This window comes from Aegilops tauschii, chromosome 1 (genome assembly GCF_002575655.3).
Source record: "Aegilops tauschii subsp. strangulata cultivar AL8/78 chromosome 1, Aet v6.0, whole genome shotgun sequence".
Taxonomy (NCBI): Eukaryota; Viridiplantae; Streptophyta; class Magnoliopsida; order Poales; family Poaceae; genus Aegilops; species Aegilops tauschii.
Genome location: NC_053035.3, coordinates 3,301,332 through 3,318,371, shown reverse-complemented (window position 1 = coordinate 3,318,371; position 17,040 = coordinate 3,301,332).

The window sequence follows — 17,040 nt, the reverse complement described above, 5'->3', positions numbered from 1 at the left end:
TTCCCCTCGTTGCTAGTATACTCCATAGATGCATCTTGGTGAGCATAGGAAAATTTTAAAATTATGCTACGATTCCCAACATGTTGGAAATATGCCCTAGAGGCAATAATAAATGGTTGTTATTATATTTCTTTGTTCATGGTAATTGTCTATTGTTCATGCTATAATTGTATTGTCCGGAAATCGTAATACATGTGTGAATACATAGACCACAACGTGTCCCTAGTAAGCCTCTAGTTGACTAGCTCGTTGATCAACTGATACTCATGGTTTCCTGACTATGGGCATTGGATGTCATTGATAACGGGATCACATCATTGGGAGAATGATGTGATGGACAAGACCCAATCCTAAGCATAGCATAAAAGATCGTGTAGTTTCGTTTGCTAGAGCTTTTCCAATGTCAAGTATCTTTTCCTTAGACCATGAGATCGTGCAACTCCCGGATACCGTAGGAGTGCTTTGGGTGTGCCAAACGTCACAACGTAACTGGGTGACTATAAAGGTGCACTACGGGTATCTCCAAAAGTGTCTGTTGGGTTGGCACGGATCGAGACTGGGATTTGTCACTCCGTATGACGGAGAGGTATCTCTGGGCCCTCTCGGTAATGCATCATCATAATGAGCTCAATGTGACTAAGGAGTTAGTCACGGGATCATGCATTGCGGTACGAGTAAAGAGACTTGCCAGTAACGAGATTGAACAAGGTATTGGGATACCGACGATCGAATCTCGGGCAAGGAACATACCGATTGACAAAGGGAATTGTATACGGGATTGATTGAATCCTCGACATCGTGATTCATCCGATGAGATCATCGTGGAACATGTGGGAGCCAACATGGGTATCCAGATCCCGCTGTTGGTTATTGACCGGAGAGGCGTCTCGGTCATGTCTGCATGTCTGCCGAACCCGTAGGGTCTACACACTTAAGGTTCGGTGACGCTAGGGTTGTGGAGATATGTGTATGCGGAAACCCGAAACTTGTTCGGAGTCCTGGATGAGATCCCAGACGTCACGAGGAGTTCCGGAATGGTCCGGAGGTGAAGAATTATAAATAGGAAGTCAAGTTTTGGCCACCGGGAAAGTTTTGGGGGTTACCGGTATTGTACCGGGACCACCGGAAGGGTCCCGGGGGTCCAACGGGTGGGGCCACCTATCCCGGAGGGCCCCGTGGGCTGAAGTGGGAAGGGAACCAGCCCCTAGGTGGCTGGGCGCCCCCCCATGGGCCTCCCCCCTGCGCCTAGGGTTGGAAACCCTAGGGTGGGGGGGGGCGCCCCACTTGCCTTGGGGGGCAAGGCACCCCCCTGGCCGCCGCCCCCCCACCAGATGGGTTCTGGCCAGCGCTCCCCCCTCCCAGGCGGCCTATATAAATGGGGGGGAGGGAGGGCAGTAGTACAACAGCCTTCCCCTCTCCTTCCCCCTTGCTGGATCAAGAAGGAGGAGACGTCGCTGCACCGTACGTGTGTTGAACGCGGAGGTGCCGTCCGTTCGGCACTCAGTCATCGGTGATTTGAATCACGGCGAGTACGACTCCGTCATCCACGTTCATTGGAACGCTTCCGCTCGCGATCTACAAGGGTATGTAGATGCACTCCTTTCCCCTCGTTGCTAGTATACTCCATAGATGCATCTTGGTGAGCATAGGAAAATTTTAAAATTATGCTACGATTCCCAACATGTTGGAAATATGCCCTAGAGGCAATAATAAATGGTTGTTATTATATTTCTTTGTTCATGGTAATTGTCTATTGTTCATGCTATAATTGTATTGTCCGGAAATCGTAATACATGTGTGAATACATAGACCACAACGTGTCCCTAGTAAGCCTCTAGTTGACTAGCTCGTTGATCAACTGATACTCATGGTTTCCTGACTATGGGCATTGGATGTCATTGATAACGGGATCACATCATTGGGAGAATGATGTGATGGACAAGACCCAATCCTAAGCATAGCATAAAAGATCGTGTAGTTTCGTTTGCTAGAGCTTTTCCAATGTCAAGTATCTTTTCCTTAGACCATGAGATCGTGCAACTCCCGGATACCGTAGGAGTGCTTTGGGTGTGCCAAACGTCACAACGTAACTGGGTGACTATAAAGGTGCACTACGGGTATCTCCAAAAGTGTCTATTGGGTTGGCACGGATCGAGACTGGGATTTGTCACTCCGTATGACGGAGAGGTATCTCTGGGCCCTCTCGGTAATGCATCATCATAATGAGCTCAATGTGACTAAGGAGTTAGTCACGGGATCATGCATTGCGGTACGAGTAAAGAGACTTGCCAGTAACGAGATTGAACAAGGTATTGGGATACCGACGATCGAATCTCTGGCAAGGAACATACCGATTGACAAAGGGAATTGTATACGGGATTGATTGAATCCTCGACATCATGGTTCATCCGATGAGATCATCGTGGAACATGTGGGGGCCAACATGGGTATCCAGATCCCGCTGTTGGTTATTGACCGGAGAGGCGTCTCGGTCATGTCTGCATGTCTCCCGAACCCGTAGGGTCTACACACTTAAGGTTCGGTGACGCTAGGGTTGTGGAGATATGTGTATGCGGAAACCCGAAACTTGTTCGGAGTCCTGGATGAGATCCCAGACGTCACGAGGAGTTCCGGAATGGTCCGGAGGTGAAGAATTATAAATAGGAAGTCAAGTTTTGGCCACCGGGAAAGTTTCGGGGGTTACCGGTATTGTACCGGGACCACCGGAAGGGTCCCGGGGGTCCAACGGGTGGGGCCACCTATCCCGGAGGGCCCCGTGGGCTGAAGTGGGAAGGGAACCAGCCCCTAGGGGGCTGGGCGCCCCCCCATGGGCCTCCCCCCTGCGCCTAGGGTTGGAAACCCTAGGGTGGGGGGGGCGCCCCACTTGCCTTGGGGGGCAAGGCACCCCCCTGGCCGCCGCCCCCCCACCAGATGGGTTCTGGCCAGCGCTCCCCCCTCCCAGGGGGCCTATATAAATGGGGGGGAGGGAGGGCAGTAGTACAACAGCCTTCCCCTCTCCTTCCCCCTTGCTGGATCAAGAAGGAGGAGACGTCGCTGCACCGTACGTTTGTTGAACGCGGAGGTGCCGTCCGTTCGGCACTCGGTCATCGGTGATTTGAATCACGGCGAGTACGACTCCGTCATCCACGTTCATTGGAACGCTTCCGCTCGCGATCTACAAGGGTATGTAGATGCACTCCTTTCCCCTCGTTGCTAGTATACTCCATAGATGCATCTTGGTGAGCATAGGAAAATTTTAAAATTATGCTACGATTCCCAACATGTTGGAAATATGCCCTAGAGGCAATAATAAATGGTTGTTATTATATTTCTTTGTTCATGGTAATTGTCTATTGTTCATGCTATAATTGTATTGTCCGGAAATCGTAATACATGTGTGAATACATAGACCACAACGTGTCCCTAGTAAGCCTCTAGTTGACTAGCTCGTTGATCAACTGATACTCATGGTTTCCTGACTATGGGCATTGGATGTCATTGATAACGGGATCACATCATTGGGAGAATGATGTGATGGACAAGACCCAATCCTAAGCATAGCATAAAAGATCGTGTAGTTTCGTTTGCTAGAGCTTTTCCAATGTCAAGTATCTTTTCCTTAGACCATGAGATCGTGCAACTCCCGGATACCGTAGGAGTGCTTTGGGTGTGCCAAACGTCACAACGTAACTGGGTGACTATAAAGGTGCACTACGGGTATCTCCAAAAGTGTCTGTTGGGTTGGCACGGATCGAGACTGGGATTTGTCACTCCGTATGACGGAGAGGTATCTCTGGGCCCTCTCGGTAATGCATCATCATAATGAGCTCAATGTGACTAAGGAGTTAGTCACGGGATCATGCATTGCGGTACGAGTAAAGAGACTTGCCAGTAACGAGATTGAACAAGGTATTGGGATACCGACGATCGAATCTCGGGCACGGAACATACCGATTGACAAAGGGAATTGTATACGGGATTGATTGAATCCTCGACATCGTGATTCATCCGATGAGATCATCGTGGAACATGTGGGAGCCAACATGGGTATCCAGATCCCGCTGTTGGTTATTGACCGGAGAGGCGTCTCGGTCATGTCTGCATGTCTGCCGAACCCGTAGGGTCTACACACTTAAGGTTCGGTGACGCTAGGGTTGTGGAGATATGTGTATGCGGAAACCCGAAACTTGTTCGGAGTCCTGGATGAGATCCCAGACGTCACGAGGAGTTCCGGAATGGTCCGGAGGTGAAGAATTATAAATAGGAAGTCAAGTTTTGGCCACCGGGAAAGTTTTGGGGGTTACCGGTATTGTACCGGGACCACCGGAAGGGTCCCGGGGGTCCAACGGGTGGGGCCACCTATCCCGGAGGGCCCCGTGGGCTGAAGTGGGAAGGGAACCAGCCCCTAGGGGGCTGGGCGCCCCCCCATGGGCCTCCCCCTGCGCCTAGGGTTGGAAACCCTAGGGTGGGGGGGGCGCCCCACTTGCCTTGGGGGGCAAGGCACCCCCCTGGCCGCCGCCCCCCCACCAGATGGGTTCTGGCCAGCGCTCCCCCCTCCCAGGGGGCCTATATAAATGGGGGGGAGGGAGGGCAGTAGTACAACAGCCTTCCCCTCTCCTTCCCCCTTGCTGGATCAAGAAGGAGGAGACGTCGCTGCACCGTACGTGTGTTGAACGCGGAGGTGCCGTCCGTTCGGCACTCGGTCATCGGTGATTTGAATCACGGCGAGTACGACTCCGTCATCCACGTTCATTGGAACGCTTCCGCTCGCGATCTACAAGGGTATGTAGATGCACTCCTTTCCCCTCGTTGCTAGTATACTCCATAGATGCATCTTGGTGAGCATAGGAAAATTTTAAAATTATGCTACGATTCCCAACATGTTGGAAATATGCCCTAGAGGCAATAATAAATGGTTGTTATTATATTTCTTTGTTCATGGTAATTGTCTATTGTTCATGCTATAATTGTATTGTCCGGAAATCGTAATACATGTGTGAATACATAGACCACAACGTGTCCCTAGTAAGCCTCTAGTTGACTAGCTCGTTGATCAACTGATACTCATGGTTTCCTGACTATGGGCATTGGATGTCATTGATAACGGGATCACATCATTGGGAGAATGATGTGATGGACAAGACCCAATCCTAAGCATAGCATAAATGATCGTGTAGTTTCGTTTGCTAGGGCTTTTCCAATGTCAAGTATCTTTTCCTTAGACCATGAGATCGTGCAACTCCCGGATACCGTAGGAGTGCTTTGGGTGTGCCAAACGTCACAACGTAACTGGGTGACTATAAAGGTGCACTACGGGTATCTCCAAAAGTGTCTGTTGGGTTGGCACGGATCGAGACTGGGATTTGTCACTCCGTATGACGGAGAGGTATCTCTGGGCCCTCTCGGTAATGCATCATCATAATGAGCTCAATGTGACTAAGGAGTTAGTCACGGGATCATGCATTGCGGTACGAGTAAAGAGACTTGCCAGTAACGAGATTGAACAAGGTATTGGGATACCGACGATCGAATCTCGGGCAAGGAACATACCGATTGCCAAAGGGAATTGTATACGGGATTGATTGAATCCTCGACATCATGGTTCATCCGATGAGATCATCGTGGAACATGTGGGGGCCAACATGGGTATCCAGATCCCGCTGTTGGTTATTGACCGGAGAGGCGTCTCGGTCATGTCTGCATGTCTCCCGAACCCGTAGGGTCTACACACTTAAGGTTCGGTGACGCTAGGGTTGTGGAGATATGTGTATGCGGAAACCCGAAAGTTGTTCGGAGTCCCGGATGAGATCCCGGACGTCACGAGGAGTTCCAGAATGGTCCGGAGGTGAAGAATTATAAATAGGAAGTCAAGTTTTGGCCACCGGGAAAGTTTCGGGGGTTACCGGTATTGTACCGGGACCACCGGAAGGGTCCCGGGGGTCCACCGGGTGGGGCCACCTATCCCGGAGGGCCCCGTGGGCTGAAGTGGGAAGGGAACCAGCCCCTAGGGGGCTGGGCGCCCCCCCATGGGCCTCCCCCCTGCGCCTAGGGTTGGACACCCTAGGGTGGGGGGGCGCCCCACTTGCCTTGGGGGGCAAGGCACCCCCCTGGCCGCCGCCCCCCCCCCCCCACCAGATGGGTTCTGGCCGGGGCTCCCCCCTCCGAGGGGGCCTATATAAATGGGGGGGAGGGAGGGCAGTAGTACAACAGCCTTCCCCTCTCCTTCCCCCTTGCTGGATCAAGAAGGAGGAGACGTCGCTGCACCGTACGTGTGTTGAACGCGGAGGTGCCGTCCGTTCGGCACTCGGTCATCGGTGATTTGAATCACGGCGAGTACGACTCCGTCATCCACGTTCATTGGAACGCTTCCGCTCGCGATCTACAAGGGTATGTAGATGCACTCCTTTCCCCTCGTTGCTAGTATACTCCATAGATGCATCTTGGTGAGCATAGGAAAATTTTAAAATTATGCTACGATTCCCAACATGTTGGAAATATGCCCTAGAGGCAATAATAAATGGTTGTTATTATATTTCTTTGTTCATGGTAATTGTCTATTGTTCATGCTATAATTGTATTGTCCGGAAATCGTAATACATGTGTGAATACATAGACCACAACGTGTCCCTAGTAAGCCTCTAGTTGACTAGCTCGTTGATCAACTGATACTCATGGTTTCCTGACTATGGGCATTGGATGTCATTGATAACGGGATCACATCATTGGGAGAATGATGTGATGGACAAGACCCAATCCTAAGCATAGCATAAATGATCGTGTAGTTTCGTTTGCTAGAGCTTTTCCAATGTCAAGTATCTTTTCCTTAGACCATGAGATCGTGCAACTCCCGGATACCGTAGGAGTGCTTTGGGTGTGCCAAACGTCACAACGTAACTGGGTGACTATAAAGGTGCACTACGGGTATCTCCAAAAGTGTCTGTTGGGTTGGCACGGATCGAGACTGGGATTTGTCACTCCGTATGACGGAGAGGTATCTCTGGGCCCTCTCGGTAATGCATCATCATAATGAGCTCAATGTGACTAAGGAGTTAGTCACGGGATCATGCATTGCGGTACGAGTAAAGAGACTTGCCAGTAACGAGATTGAACAAGGTATTGGGATACCGACGATCGAATCTCGGGCAAGGAACATACCGATTGCCAAAGGGAATTGTATACGGGATTGATTGAATCCTCGACATCATGGTTCATCCGATGAGATCATCGTGGAACATGTGGGGGCCAACATGGGTATCCAGATCCCGCTGTTGGTTATTGACCGGAGAGGCGTCTCGGTCATGTCTGCATGTCTCCCGAACCCGTAGGGTCTACACACTTAAGGTTCGGTGACGCTAGGGTTGTGGAGATATGTGTATGCGGAAACCCGAAACTTGTTCGGAGTCCCGGATGAGATCCCGGATGTCACGAGGAGTTCCAGAATGGTCCGGAGGTGAAGAATTATAAATAGGAAGTCAAGTTTCGGCCACCGGGAAAGTTTCGGGGGTTACCGGTATTGTACCGGGACCACCGGAAGGGTCCCGGGGGTCCACCGGGTGGGGCCACCTATCCCGGAGGGCCCCGTGGGCTGAAGTGGGAAGGGAACCAGCCCCTAGGGGGCTGGGCGCCCCCCATGGGCCTCCCCCCTGCGCCTAGGGTTGGACACCCTAGGGTGGGGGGGCGCCCCACTTGCCTTGGGGGGCAAGGCACCCCCCTGGCCGCCGCCCCCCCACCAGATGGGTTCTGGCCGGGGCTCCCCCCTCCGAGGAGGCCTATATAAAGGGGGGAGGGAGGGCAGTAGTACAACAGCCTTCGGCGCCTCCCTCCTCCCCTGCTACACCTCTCCCTCTCGCAGAAGCTCAGCGAAGCCCTGCCGAGACCCGCTACATCCACCACCACGCCGTTGTGCTGCTGGATCTCCATCAACCTCTCCTTCCCCCTTGCTGGATCAAGAAGGAGGAGACGTCGCTGCACCGTACGTGTGTTGAACGCGGAGGTGCCGTCCGTTCGGCACTCGGTCATCGGTGATTTGAATCACGGCGAGTACGACTCCGTCATCCACGTTCATTGGAACGCTTCCGCTCGCGATCTACAAGGGTATGTAGATGCGCTCCTTTCCCCTCGTTGCTAGTATACTCCATAGATGCATCTTGGTGAGCATAGGAAAATTTTAAAATTATGCTACGATTCCCAACATGTTGGAAATATGCCCTAGAGGCAATAATAAATGGTTGTTATTATATTTCTTTGTTCATGGTAATTGTCTATTGTTCATGCTATAATTGTATTGTCCGGAAATCGTAATACATGTGTGAATACATAGACCACAACGTGTCCCTAGTAAGCCTCTAGTTGACTAGCTCGTTGATCAACTGATACTCATGGTTTCCTGACTATGGGCATTGGATGTCATTGATAACGGGATCACATCATTGGGAGAATGATGTGATGGACAAGACCCAATCCTAAGCATAGCATAAATGATCGTGTAGTTTCGTTTGCTAGGGCTTTTCCAATGTCAAGTATCTTTTCCTTAGACCATGAGATCGTGCAACTCCCGGATACCGTAGGAGTGCTTTGGGTGTGCCAAACGTCACAACGTAACTGGGTGACTATAAAGGTGCACTACGGGTATCTCCAAAAGTGTCTGTTGGGTTGGCACGGATCGAGACTGGGATTTGTCACTCCGTATGACGGAGAGGTATCTCTGGGCCCTCTCGGTAATGCATCATCATAATGAGCTCAATGTGACTAAGGAGTTAGTCACGGGATCATGCATTGCGGTACGAGTAAAGAGACTTGCCAGTAACGAGATTGAACAAGGTATTGGGATACCGACGATCGAATCTCGGGCAAGGAACATACCGATTGCCAAAGGGAATTGTATACGGGATTGATTGAATCCTCGACATCATGGTTCATCCGATGAGATCATCGTGGAACATGTGGGGGCCAACATGGGTATCCAGATCCCGCTGTTGGTTATTGACCGGAGAGGCGTCTCGGTCATGTCTGCATGTCTCCCGAACCCGTAGGGTCTACACACTTAAGGTTCGGTGACGCTAGGGTTGTGGAGATATGTGTATGCGGAAACCCGAAAGTTGTTCGGAGTCCCGGATGAGATCCCGGACGTCACGAGGAGTTCCAGAATGGTCCGGAGGTGAAGAATTATAAATAGGAAGTCAAGTTTTGGCCACCGGGAAAGTTTCGGGGGTTACCGGTATTGTACCGGGACCACCGGAAGGGTCCCGGGGGTCCACCGGGTGGGGCCACCTATCCCGGAGGGCCCCGTGGGCTGAAGTGGGAAGGGAACCAGCCCCTAGGGGGCTGGGCGCCCCCCCATGGGCCTCCCCCCTGCGCCTAGGGTTGGACACCCTAGGGTGGGGGGGCGCCCCACTTGCCTTGGGGGGCAAGGCACCCCCCTGGCCGCCGCCCCCCCCCCCCCCCACCAGATGGGTTCTGGCCGGGGCTCCCCCCTCCGAGGGGGCCTATATAAATGGGGGGGAGGGAGGGCAGTAGTACAACAGCCTTCCCCTCTCCTTCCCCCTTGCTGGATCAAGAAGGAGGAGACGTCGCTGCACCGTACGTGTGTTGAACGCGGAGGTGCCGTCCGTTCGGCACTCGGTCATCGGTGATTTGAATCACGGCGAGTACGACTCCGTCATCCACGTTCATTGGAACGCTTCCGCTCGCGATCTACAAGGGTATGTAGATGCACTCCTTTCCCCTCGTTGCTAGTATACTCCATAGATGCATCTTGGTGAGCATAGGAAAATTTTAAAATTATGCTACGATTCCCAACATGTTGGAAATATGCCCTAGAGGCAATAATAAATGGTTGTTATTATATTTCTTTGTTCATGGTAATTGTCTATTGTTCATGCTATAATTGTATTGTCCGGAAATCGTAATACATGTGTGAATACATAGACCACAACGTGTCCCTAGTAAGCCTCTAGTTGACTAGCTCGTTGATCAACTGATACTCATGGTTTCCTGACTATGGGCATTGGATGTCATTGATAACGGGATCACATCATTGGGAGAATGATGTGATGGACAAGACCCAATCCTAAGCATAGCATAAATGATCGTGTAGTTTCGTTTGCTAGAGCTTTTCCAATGTCAAGTATCTTTTCCTTAGACCATGAGATCGTGCAACTCCCGGATACCGTAGGAGTGCTTTGGGTGTGCCAAACGTCACAACGTAACTGGGTGACTATAAAGGTGCACTACGGGTATCTCCAAAAGTGTCTGTTGGGTTGGCACGGATCGAGACTGGGATTTGTCACTCCGTATGACGGAGAGGTATCTCTGGGCCCTCTCGGTAATGCATCATCATAATGAGCTCAATGTGACTAAGGAGTTAGTCACGGGATCATGCATTGCGGTACGAGTAAAGAGACTTGCCAGTAACGAGATTGAACAAGGTATTGGGATACCGACGATCGAATCTCGGGCAAGGAACATACCGATTGCCAAAGGGAATTGTATACGGGATTGATTGAATCCTCGACATCATGGTTCATCCGATGAGATCATCGTGGAACATGTGGGGGCCAACATGGGTATCCAGATCCCGCTGTTGGTTATTGACCGGAGAGGCGTCTCGGTCATGTCTGCATGTCTCCCGAACCCGTAGGGTCTACACACTTAAGGTTCGGTGACGCTAGGGTTGTGGAGATATGTGTATGCGGAAACCCGAAAGTTGTTCGGAGTCCCGGATGAGATCCCGGATGTCACGAGGAGTTCCAGAATGGTCCGGAGGTGAAGAATTATAAATAGGAAGTCAAGTTTCGGCCACCGGGAAAGTTTCGGGGGTTACCGGTATTGTACCGGGACCACCGGAAGGGTCCCGGGGGTCCACCGGGTGGGGCCACCTATCCCGGAGGGCCCCGTGGGCTGAAGTGGGAAGGGAACCAGCCCCTAGGGGGCTGGGCGCCCCCCATGGGCCTCCCCCCTGCGCCTAGGGTTGGACACCCTAGGGTGGGGGGGCGCCCCACTTGCCTTGGGGGGCAAGGCACCCCCCTGGCCGCCGCCCCCCCCACCAGATGGGTTCTGGCCGGGGCTCCCCCCTCCGAGGAGGCCTATATAAAGGGGGGAGGGAGGGCAGTAGTACAACAGCCTTCGGCGCCTCCCTCCTCCCCTGCTACACCTCTCCCTCTCGCAGAAGCTCAGCGAAGCCCTGCCGAGACCCGCTACATCCACCACCACGCCGTTGTGCTGCTGGATCTCCATCAACCTCTCCTTCCCCCTTGCTGGATCAAGAAGGAGGAGACGTCGCTGCACCGTACGTGTGTTGAACGCGGAGGTGCCGTCCGTTCGGCACTCGGTCATCGGTGATTTGAATCACGGCGAGTACGACTCCGTCATCCACGTTCATTGGAACGCTTCCGCTCGCGATCTACAAGGGTATGTAGATGCACTCCTTTCCCCTCGTTGCTAGTATACTCCATAGATGCATCTTGGTGAGCATAGGAAAATTTTAAAATTATGCTACGATTCCCAACATGTTGGAAATATGCCCTAGAGGCAATAATAAATGGTTATTATTATATTTCTTTGTTCATGGTAATTGTCTATTGTTCATGCTATAATTGTATTGTCCGGAAATCGTAATACATGTATGAATACATAGACCACAACATGTCCCTAGTAAGCCTCTAGTTGACTAGCTCGTTGATCAACAGATAGTCATGGTTTCCTGACTATGGACATTGGATGTCATTGATAACGGGATCACATCATTAGGAGAATGATGTGATGGACAAGACCCAATCCTAAGCATAGCATAAAAGATCGTGTAGTTTCGTTTGCTAGAAGCTTTTCCAATGTCAAGTATCTTTTCCTTAGACCATGAGATCATGTAACTCCCGGATACCGTAGGAATGCTTTGGGTGTGCCAAACGTCACAACGTAACTGGGTGACTATAAAGGTGCACTACGGGTATCTCCAAAAGTGTCTGTTAGGTTGGCACGGATCGACACTGGGATTTGTCACTCCGTATGACGGAGAGGTATCTCTGGGCCCTCTCGGTAATGCATCATCACAATGAGCTCAATGTGACTAAGGAGTTAGTCACGGGGTCATGCATTGCGGTACGAGTAAAGAGACTTGTCGATAACGAGATTGAACAAGGTATTGGGATACCGGCGATCGAATCTCGGGCAAGTAACATTCCGATTGACAAAGGGAATTGTATACGGGATTGATTGAATCCTCGACATCGTGGTTCATCCGATGAGATCATCGTGGAACATGTGGGAGGCAACATGGGTATCCAGATCCCGCTGTTGGTTATTGACCGGAGAGGCGTCTCGGTCATGTCTGCATGTCTCCCGAACCCGTAGGGTCTACACACTTAAGGTTCGGTGACGCTAGGGTTGTGGAGATATGTGTATGCGGAAACCCGAAAGTTGTTCGGAGTCCCGGATGAGATCCCGGATGTCACGAGGAGTTCCGGAATGGTCCGGAGGTGAAGAATTATAAATAGGAAGTCAAGTTTCGGCCACCAGGAAAGTTTCGAGGGTTACCGGTATTGTACCGGGACCACCGGAAGGGTCCCGGGGGTCCACCGGGTGGGGCCACCTATCCCGGAGGGCCCCGTGGGCTGAAGTGGGAAGGGAACCAGCCCCTAGGGGGCTGGGCGCCCCCCCATGGGCCTCCCCCCTGCGCCTAGGGTTGGACACCCTAGGGTGGGGGGGCGCCCCACTTGCCTTTGGGGGCAAGGCACCCCCCTGGCCGCCGCCCCCCCCCCACCAGATGGGTTCTGGCCGGCGCTCCCCCCTCAGAGGGGGCCTATATAAAGGGGGGGAGGGAGGGCAGTAGTACAACAGCCTTGGGCGCCTCCCTCCTCCCCTGCTACACCTCTCCCTCTCGCAGAAGCTCATCGAAGCCCTGCCGAGACCTGCTACATCCACCACCACACCGTCGTGCTGCTGGATCTCCATCAACCTCTCCTTCCCCCTTGCTGGATCAAGAAGGAGGAGACGTCGCTGCACCGTACGTGTGTTGAACGCAGAGGTGCCGTCCGTTCGGCACTCGGTCATCGGTGATTTGAATCACGGCGAGTACGACTCCGTCATCCACGTTCATTGGAACGCTTCCGCTCGCGATCTACAAGGGTATGTAGATGCACTCCTTTCCCCTCGTTGCTAGTATACTCCATAGATGCATCTTGGTGAGCATAGGAAAATTTTAAAATTATGCTACGATTCCCAACATGTCGGAAATATGCCCTAGAGGCAATAATAAATGGTTATTATTATATTTCTTTGTTCGTGGTAATTGTCTATTGTTCATGCTATAATTGTATTGTCCGGAAATCGTAATACATGTGTGAATACATAGACCACAATGTGTCCCTAGTAAGCCTCTAGTTAACTAGCTCGTTGATCAACAGACAGTCATGGTTTCCTGACTATGGACATTGGATGTCATTGATAACGGGATCACATCATTAGGAGAATGATGTGATCGACAAGACCCAATCCTAAGCATAGCATAAAAGATCGTGTAGTTTCGTTTGCTAGAAGCTTTTCCAATGTCAAGTATCTTTTCCTTAGACCATGAGATCGTGTAACTCCCGGATACCGTAGGAGTGCTTTGGGTGTGCCAAACGTCACAACGTAACTGGGTGACTATAAAGGTGCACTACGGGTATCTCCAAAAGTGTCTGTTGGGTTGGCACGGATCGAGACTGGGATTTGTCACTCCGTATGACGGAGAGGTATCTCTGGGCCCTCTCGGTAATGCATCATCATAATGAGCTCAATGTGACTAAGGAGTTAGTCATGGGGTCATGCATTGCAGTACGAGTAAAGAGACTTGCCAGTAACGAGATTGAACAAGGTATTGGGATACCGACGATCGAATCTCGGGCAAGTAACATTCCGATTGACAAAGGGAATTGTATACGGGATTGATTGAATCCTCGACATCGTGGTTCATCCGATGATATCATCGTGGAACGTGTGGGAGCCAACATGGGTATCCAGATCCCGCTGTTGGTTATTGACCGGAGAGGCGTCTCGGTCATGTCTGCATGTCTCCCGAACCCGTAGGGTCTACACACTTAAGGTTCGGTGATGCTAGGGTTGTAGAGATATGTGTATGCGGAAACCCGAAAGTTATTCGGAGTCCCGGATGAGATCCTGGACGTCACGAGAAGTTCCGGAATGGTCCGGAGGTGAAGAATTATATATAGGAAGTTAAGTTTCGGCCACCGGGAAAGTTTCGGGGGTTACCGGTATTGTACCGGGACCACCGGAAGGGTCCCGGGGGTCCACCGGGTGGGGCCACCTATCCCGGAGGGCCCCGTGGGCTGAAGTGGGAAGGGAACCAGCCCCTAGTGGGCTGGGCGCCCCCCCCATGGGCCTCCCCCCGGCGCCTAGGGTTGGAAACCCTAGGGTGGGGGGGGGGGGGGCGCCCCACTTGCCTTGGGGGGCAAGGCACCCCCTTGGCCGCCGCCCCCCCCATCTAGATGGGGTTTGGCCGGCGCCCCCGCCCCCCCCCTCCCAGGGGGCCTATATAAAGGGGGGGAGGGAGGGCAGCAATACTACAGCCTTGGGCGCCTCCCTCCACCCCTGCTACACCTCTCTCTCTCTCGTAAAAGCTCGGCGAAGCCCTGCCGACATCCCGCTGCATCCACCACCACGCCGTCGTGCTGCTGGATCTCCATCAACCTCTCCTTCCCCCTTGCTGGATCAAGAAGGAGGAGACGTCGCTGCACCGTACGTGTGTTGAACGCGGAGGTGCCGTCCGTTCGGCACTCGGTCATTGGTGATTTGAATCACGGCGAGTACGACTCCGTCATCCACGTTCATTGGAACGCTTCCGCTCGCGATCTACAAGGGTATGTAGATGCACTCCTTTCCCCTCGTTGCTAGTATACTCCATAGATGCATCTTGGTGAGCATAGGAAAATTTTAAAATTATGCTACGATTCCCAACAGTGGCATCATGAGCCAGGCCTATGCGTAGTTACTATGCACAAGTAGAACACAAAGAACTTGTGGGCGTCGATGTTGCCAATTCTTCTTGCCGCTACTAGTCGTTTCTTGTTTCAGCGGCATTGTAGGATGAAGCGGCCCGGACCGACCTTACACGTACGCTTACGTGAGACAGGTTCCACCGACTGACATGCACTAGTTACATAAGGTGGCTAGCGGGTGTCTGTCTCTCCTACTTTAGTCGGAACGGATTCGATGAAAAGTGTCCTTATGAAGGGTAAATAGAAATTGGCAAATCACGTTGTGGTCATACGTAGGTAAGAAACGTTCTTGCTAGAAACCTACAAACCACGTAAAAACTTGCAACAACAATTAGAGGACGTCTAACTTGTTTTTGCAGCATGTGTTATGTGATGTGATATGGCCAGAAGATGTGATGAATGATATATGTGATGTATGAGATTGATCATATTCTTGTAATAGGAATCACGACTTGCATGTCGATGAGTATGACAACCGGCAGGAGCCATAGGAGTTGTCTTTATTATTTTGCATGACCTACGTGTCATTGAATAACGCCATGTAAATTACTTTACTTTGTTGCTAAACGCGTTAGCCATAGAAGTAGAAGTAATCGTTGGTGTGACGACTTCATGAAGACACAATGATGGAGATCATGATGATGGAGATCATGGTGTCATGCCGGTGACGAAGGTGATCATGGTGCCCCGAAGATGGAGATCAAAGGAGCATGAGGATATTGGCCATATCATGTCACTATTTGATTGCATGTGATGTTTATCATGTTTTTGCATCTTATTTGCTTAGAACGACGGTAGTAAGTAAGATGATCCCTTATGATAAATTCAAGAAAGTGTTCACCCTAACTGTGCACCGTTGCGAAGGTTCGTTGTTTCGAAGCATCACGTGATGATCGGGTGTGATAGATTCTAACGTTCGCATACAACGGGTGTTGACGAGCCTATCATGTACAGACATGGCCTCGGAACACACGCAATACACTTAGGTTGACTTGACGAGCCTAGCATGTACAGACATGGCCTCGGAACACGGAGGACCGAAAGGTCGAGCATGAGTCGTATAGAAGATACGATCAACATGGAGATGTTCACCGACCTTGACTTGTCCGTCTCACGTGATGATCGGACACGACCTAGTTAACTCGGATCATGTTTCACTTAGATGATTGGAGGGATGTCTATCTGAGTGGGAGTTCATTAAATAATTTGATTATATGAACTTAATTATCATGAACTTAGTCTAAAATCTTTACACTATATCTTGTAGATCAAATGGCCAACGTTGTCCTCAATTTCAACGCGTTCCTAGAGAAAACCAAGCTGAAAGATGATGGCAGCAACTATACGGACTGGGTCCGGAACCTGAGGATCATCCTCATAGTAGCCAAGAAAGCTTATGTCTTAGAAGCACCGCTAGGTGATGCACCAATCCCAGAGAACCAAGACGTTATGAACGCTTGGCAGCAGCGTGCTGATGATTACTCCCTCGTTCAGTGCGGCATGCTTTACAGCTTAGAACCGGGTCTCCAAAAGCGTTTTGAGAAACATGGAGCATATGAGATGTTCGAGGAGCTGAAATTAGTTTTCCAAGCTCATGCCCGGGTCGAGAGATATGAAGTCTCCGACAAGTTCTTCAGCTGTAAGTGAGCATATACTCAGAATGTCTGGGTTGCACAACCGCTTGACTCAGCTGGGAGTTAATCTCCCGGATGACGCGGTCATTGACAGAATCCTCCAATCGCTTCCACCAAGCTACAAGAGCTTTGTGATGAACTTCAATATGCAGGGGATGGAAAAGACCATTCCTGAGATATATTCAATGCTGAAATCAGTGGAGGTGGAGATCAGAAAAGAACATCAAGTGTTGATGGTGAATAAAACCACTAAGTTCAAGAAGGGCAAGGGTAAGAAGAACTTCAAGAAGGACGGCAAGGGAGTTGCCACGCCCGGTAAGCCAGTTGCCGGGAAGAAGCCAAGGAATGGACCCAAGCCCGAGACTGAGTGCTTTTATTGCAAGGGAAGTGGTCACTGGAAGCAGAACTGCCCCAAA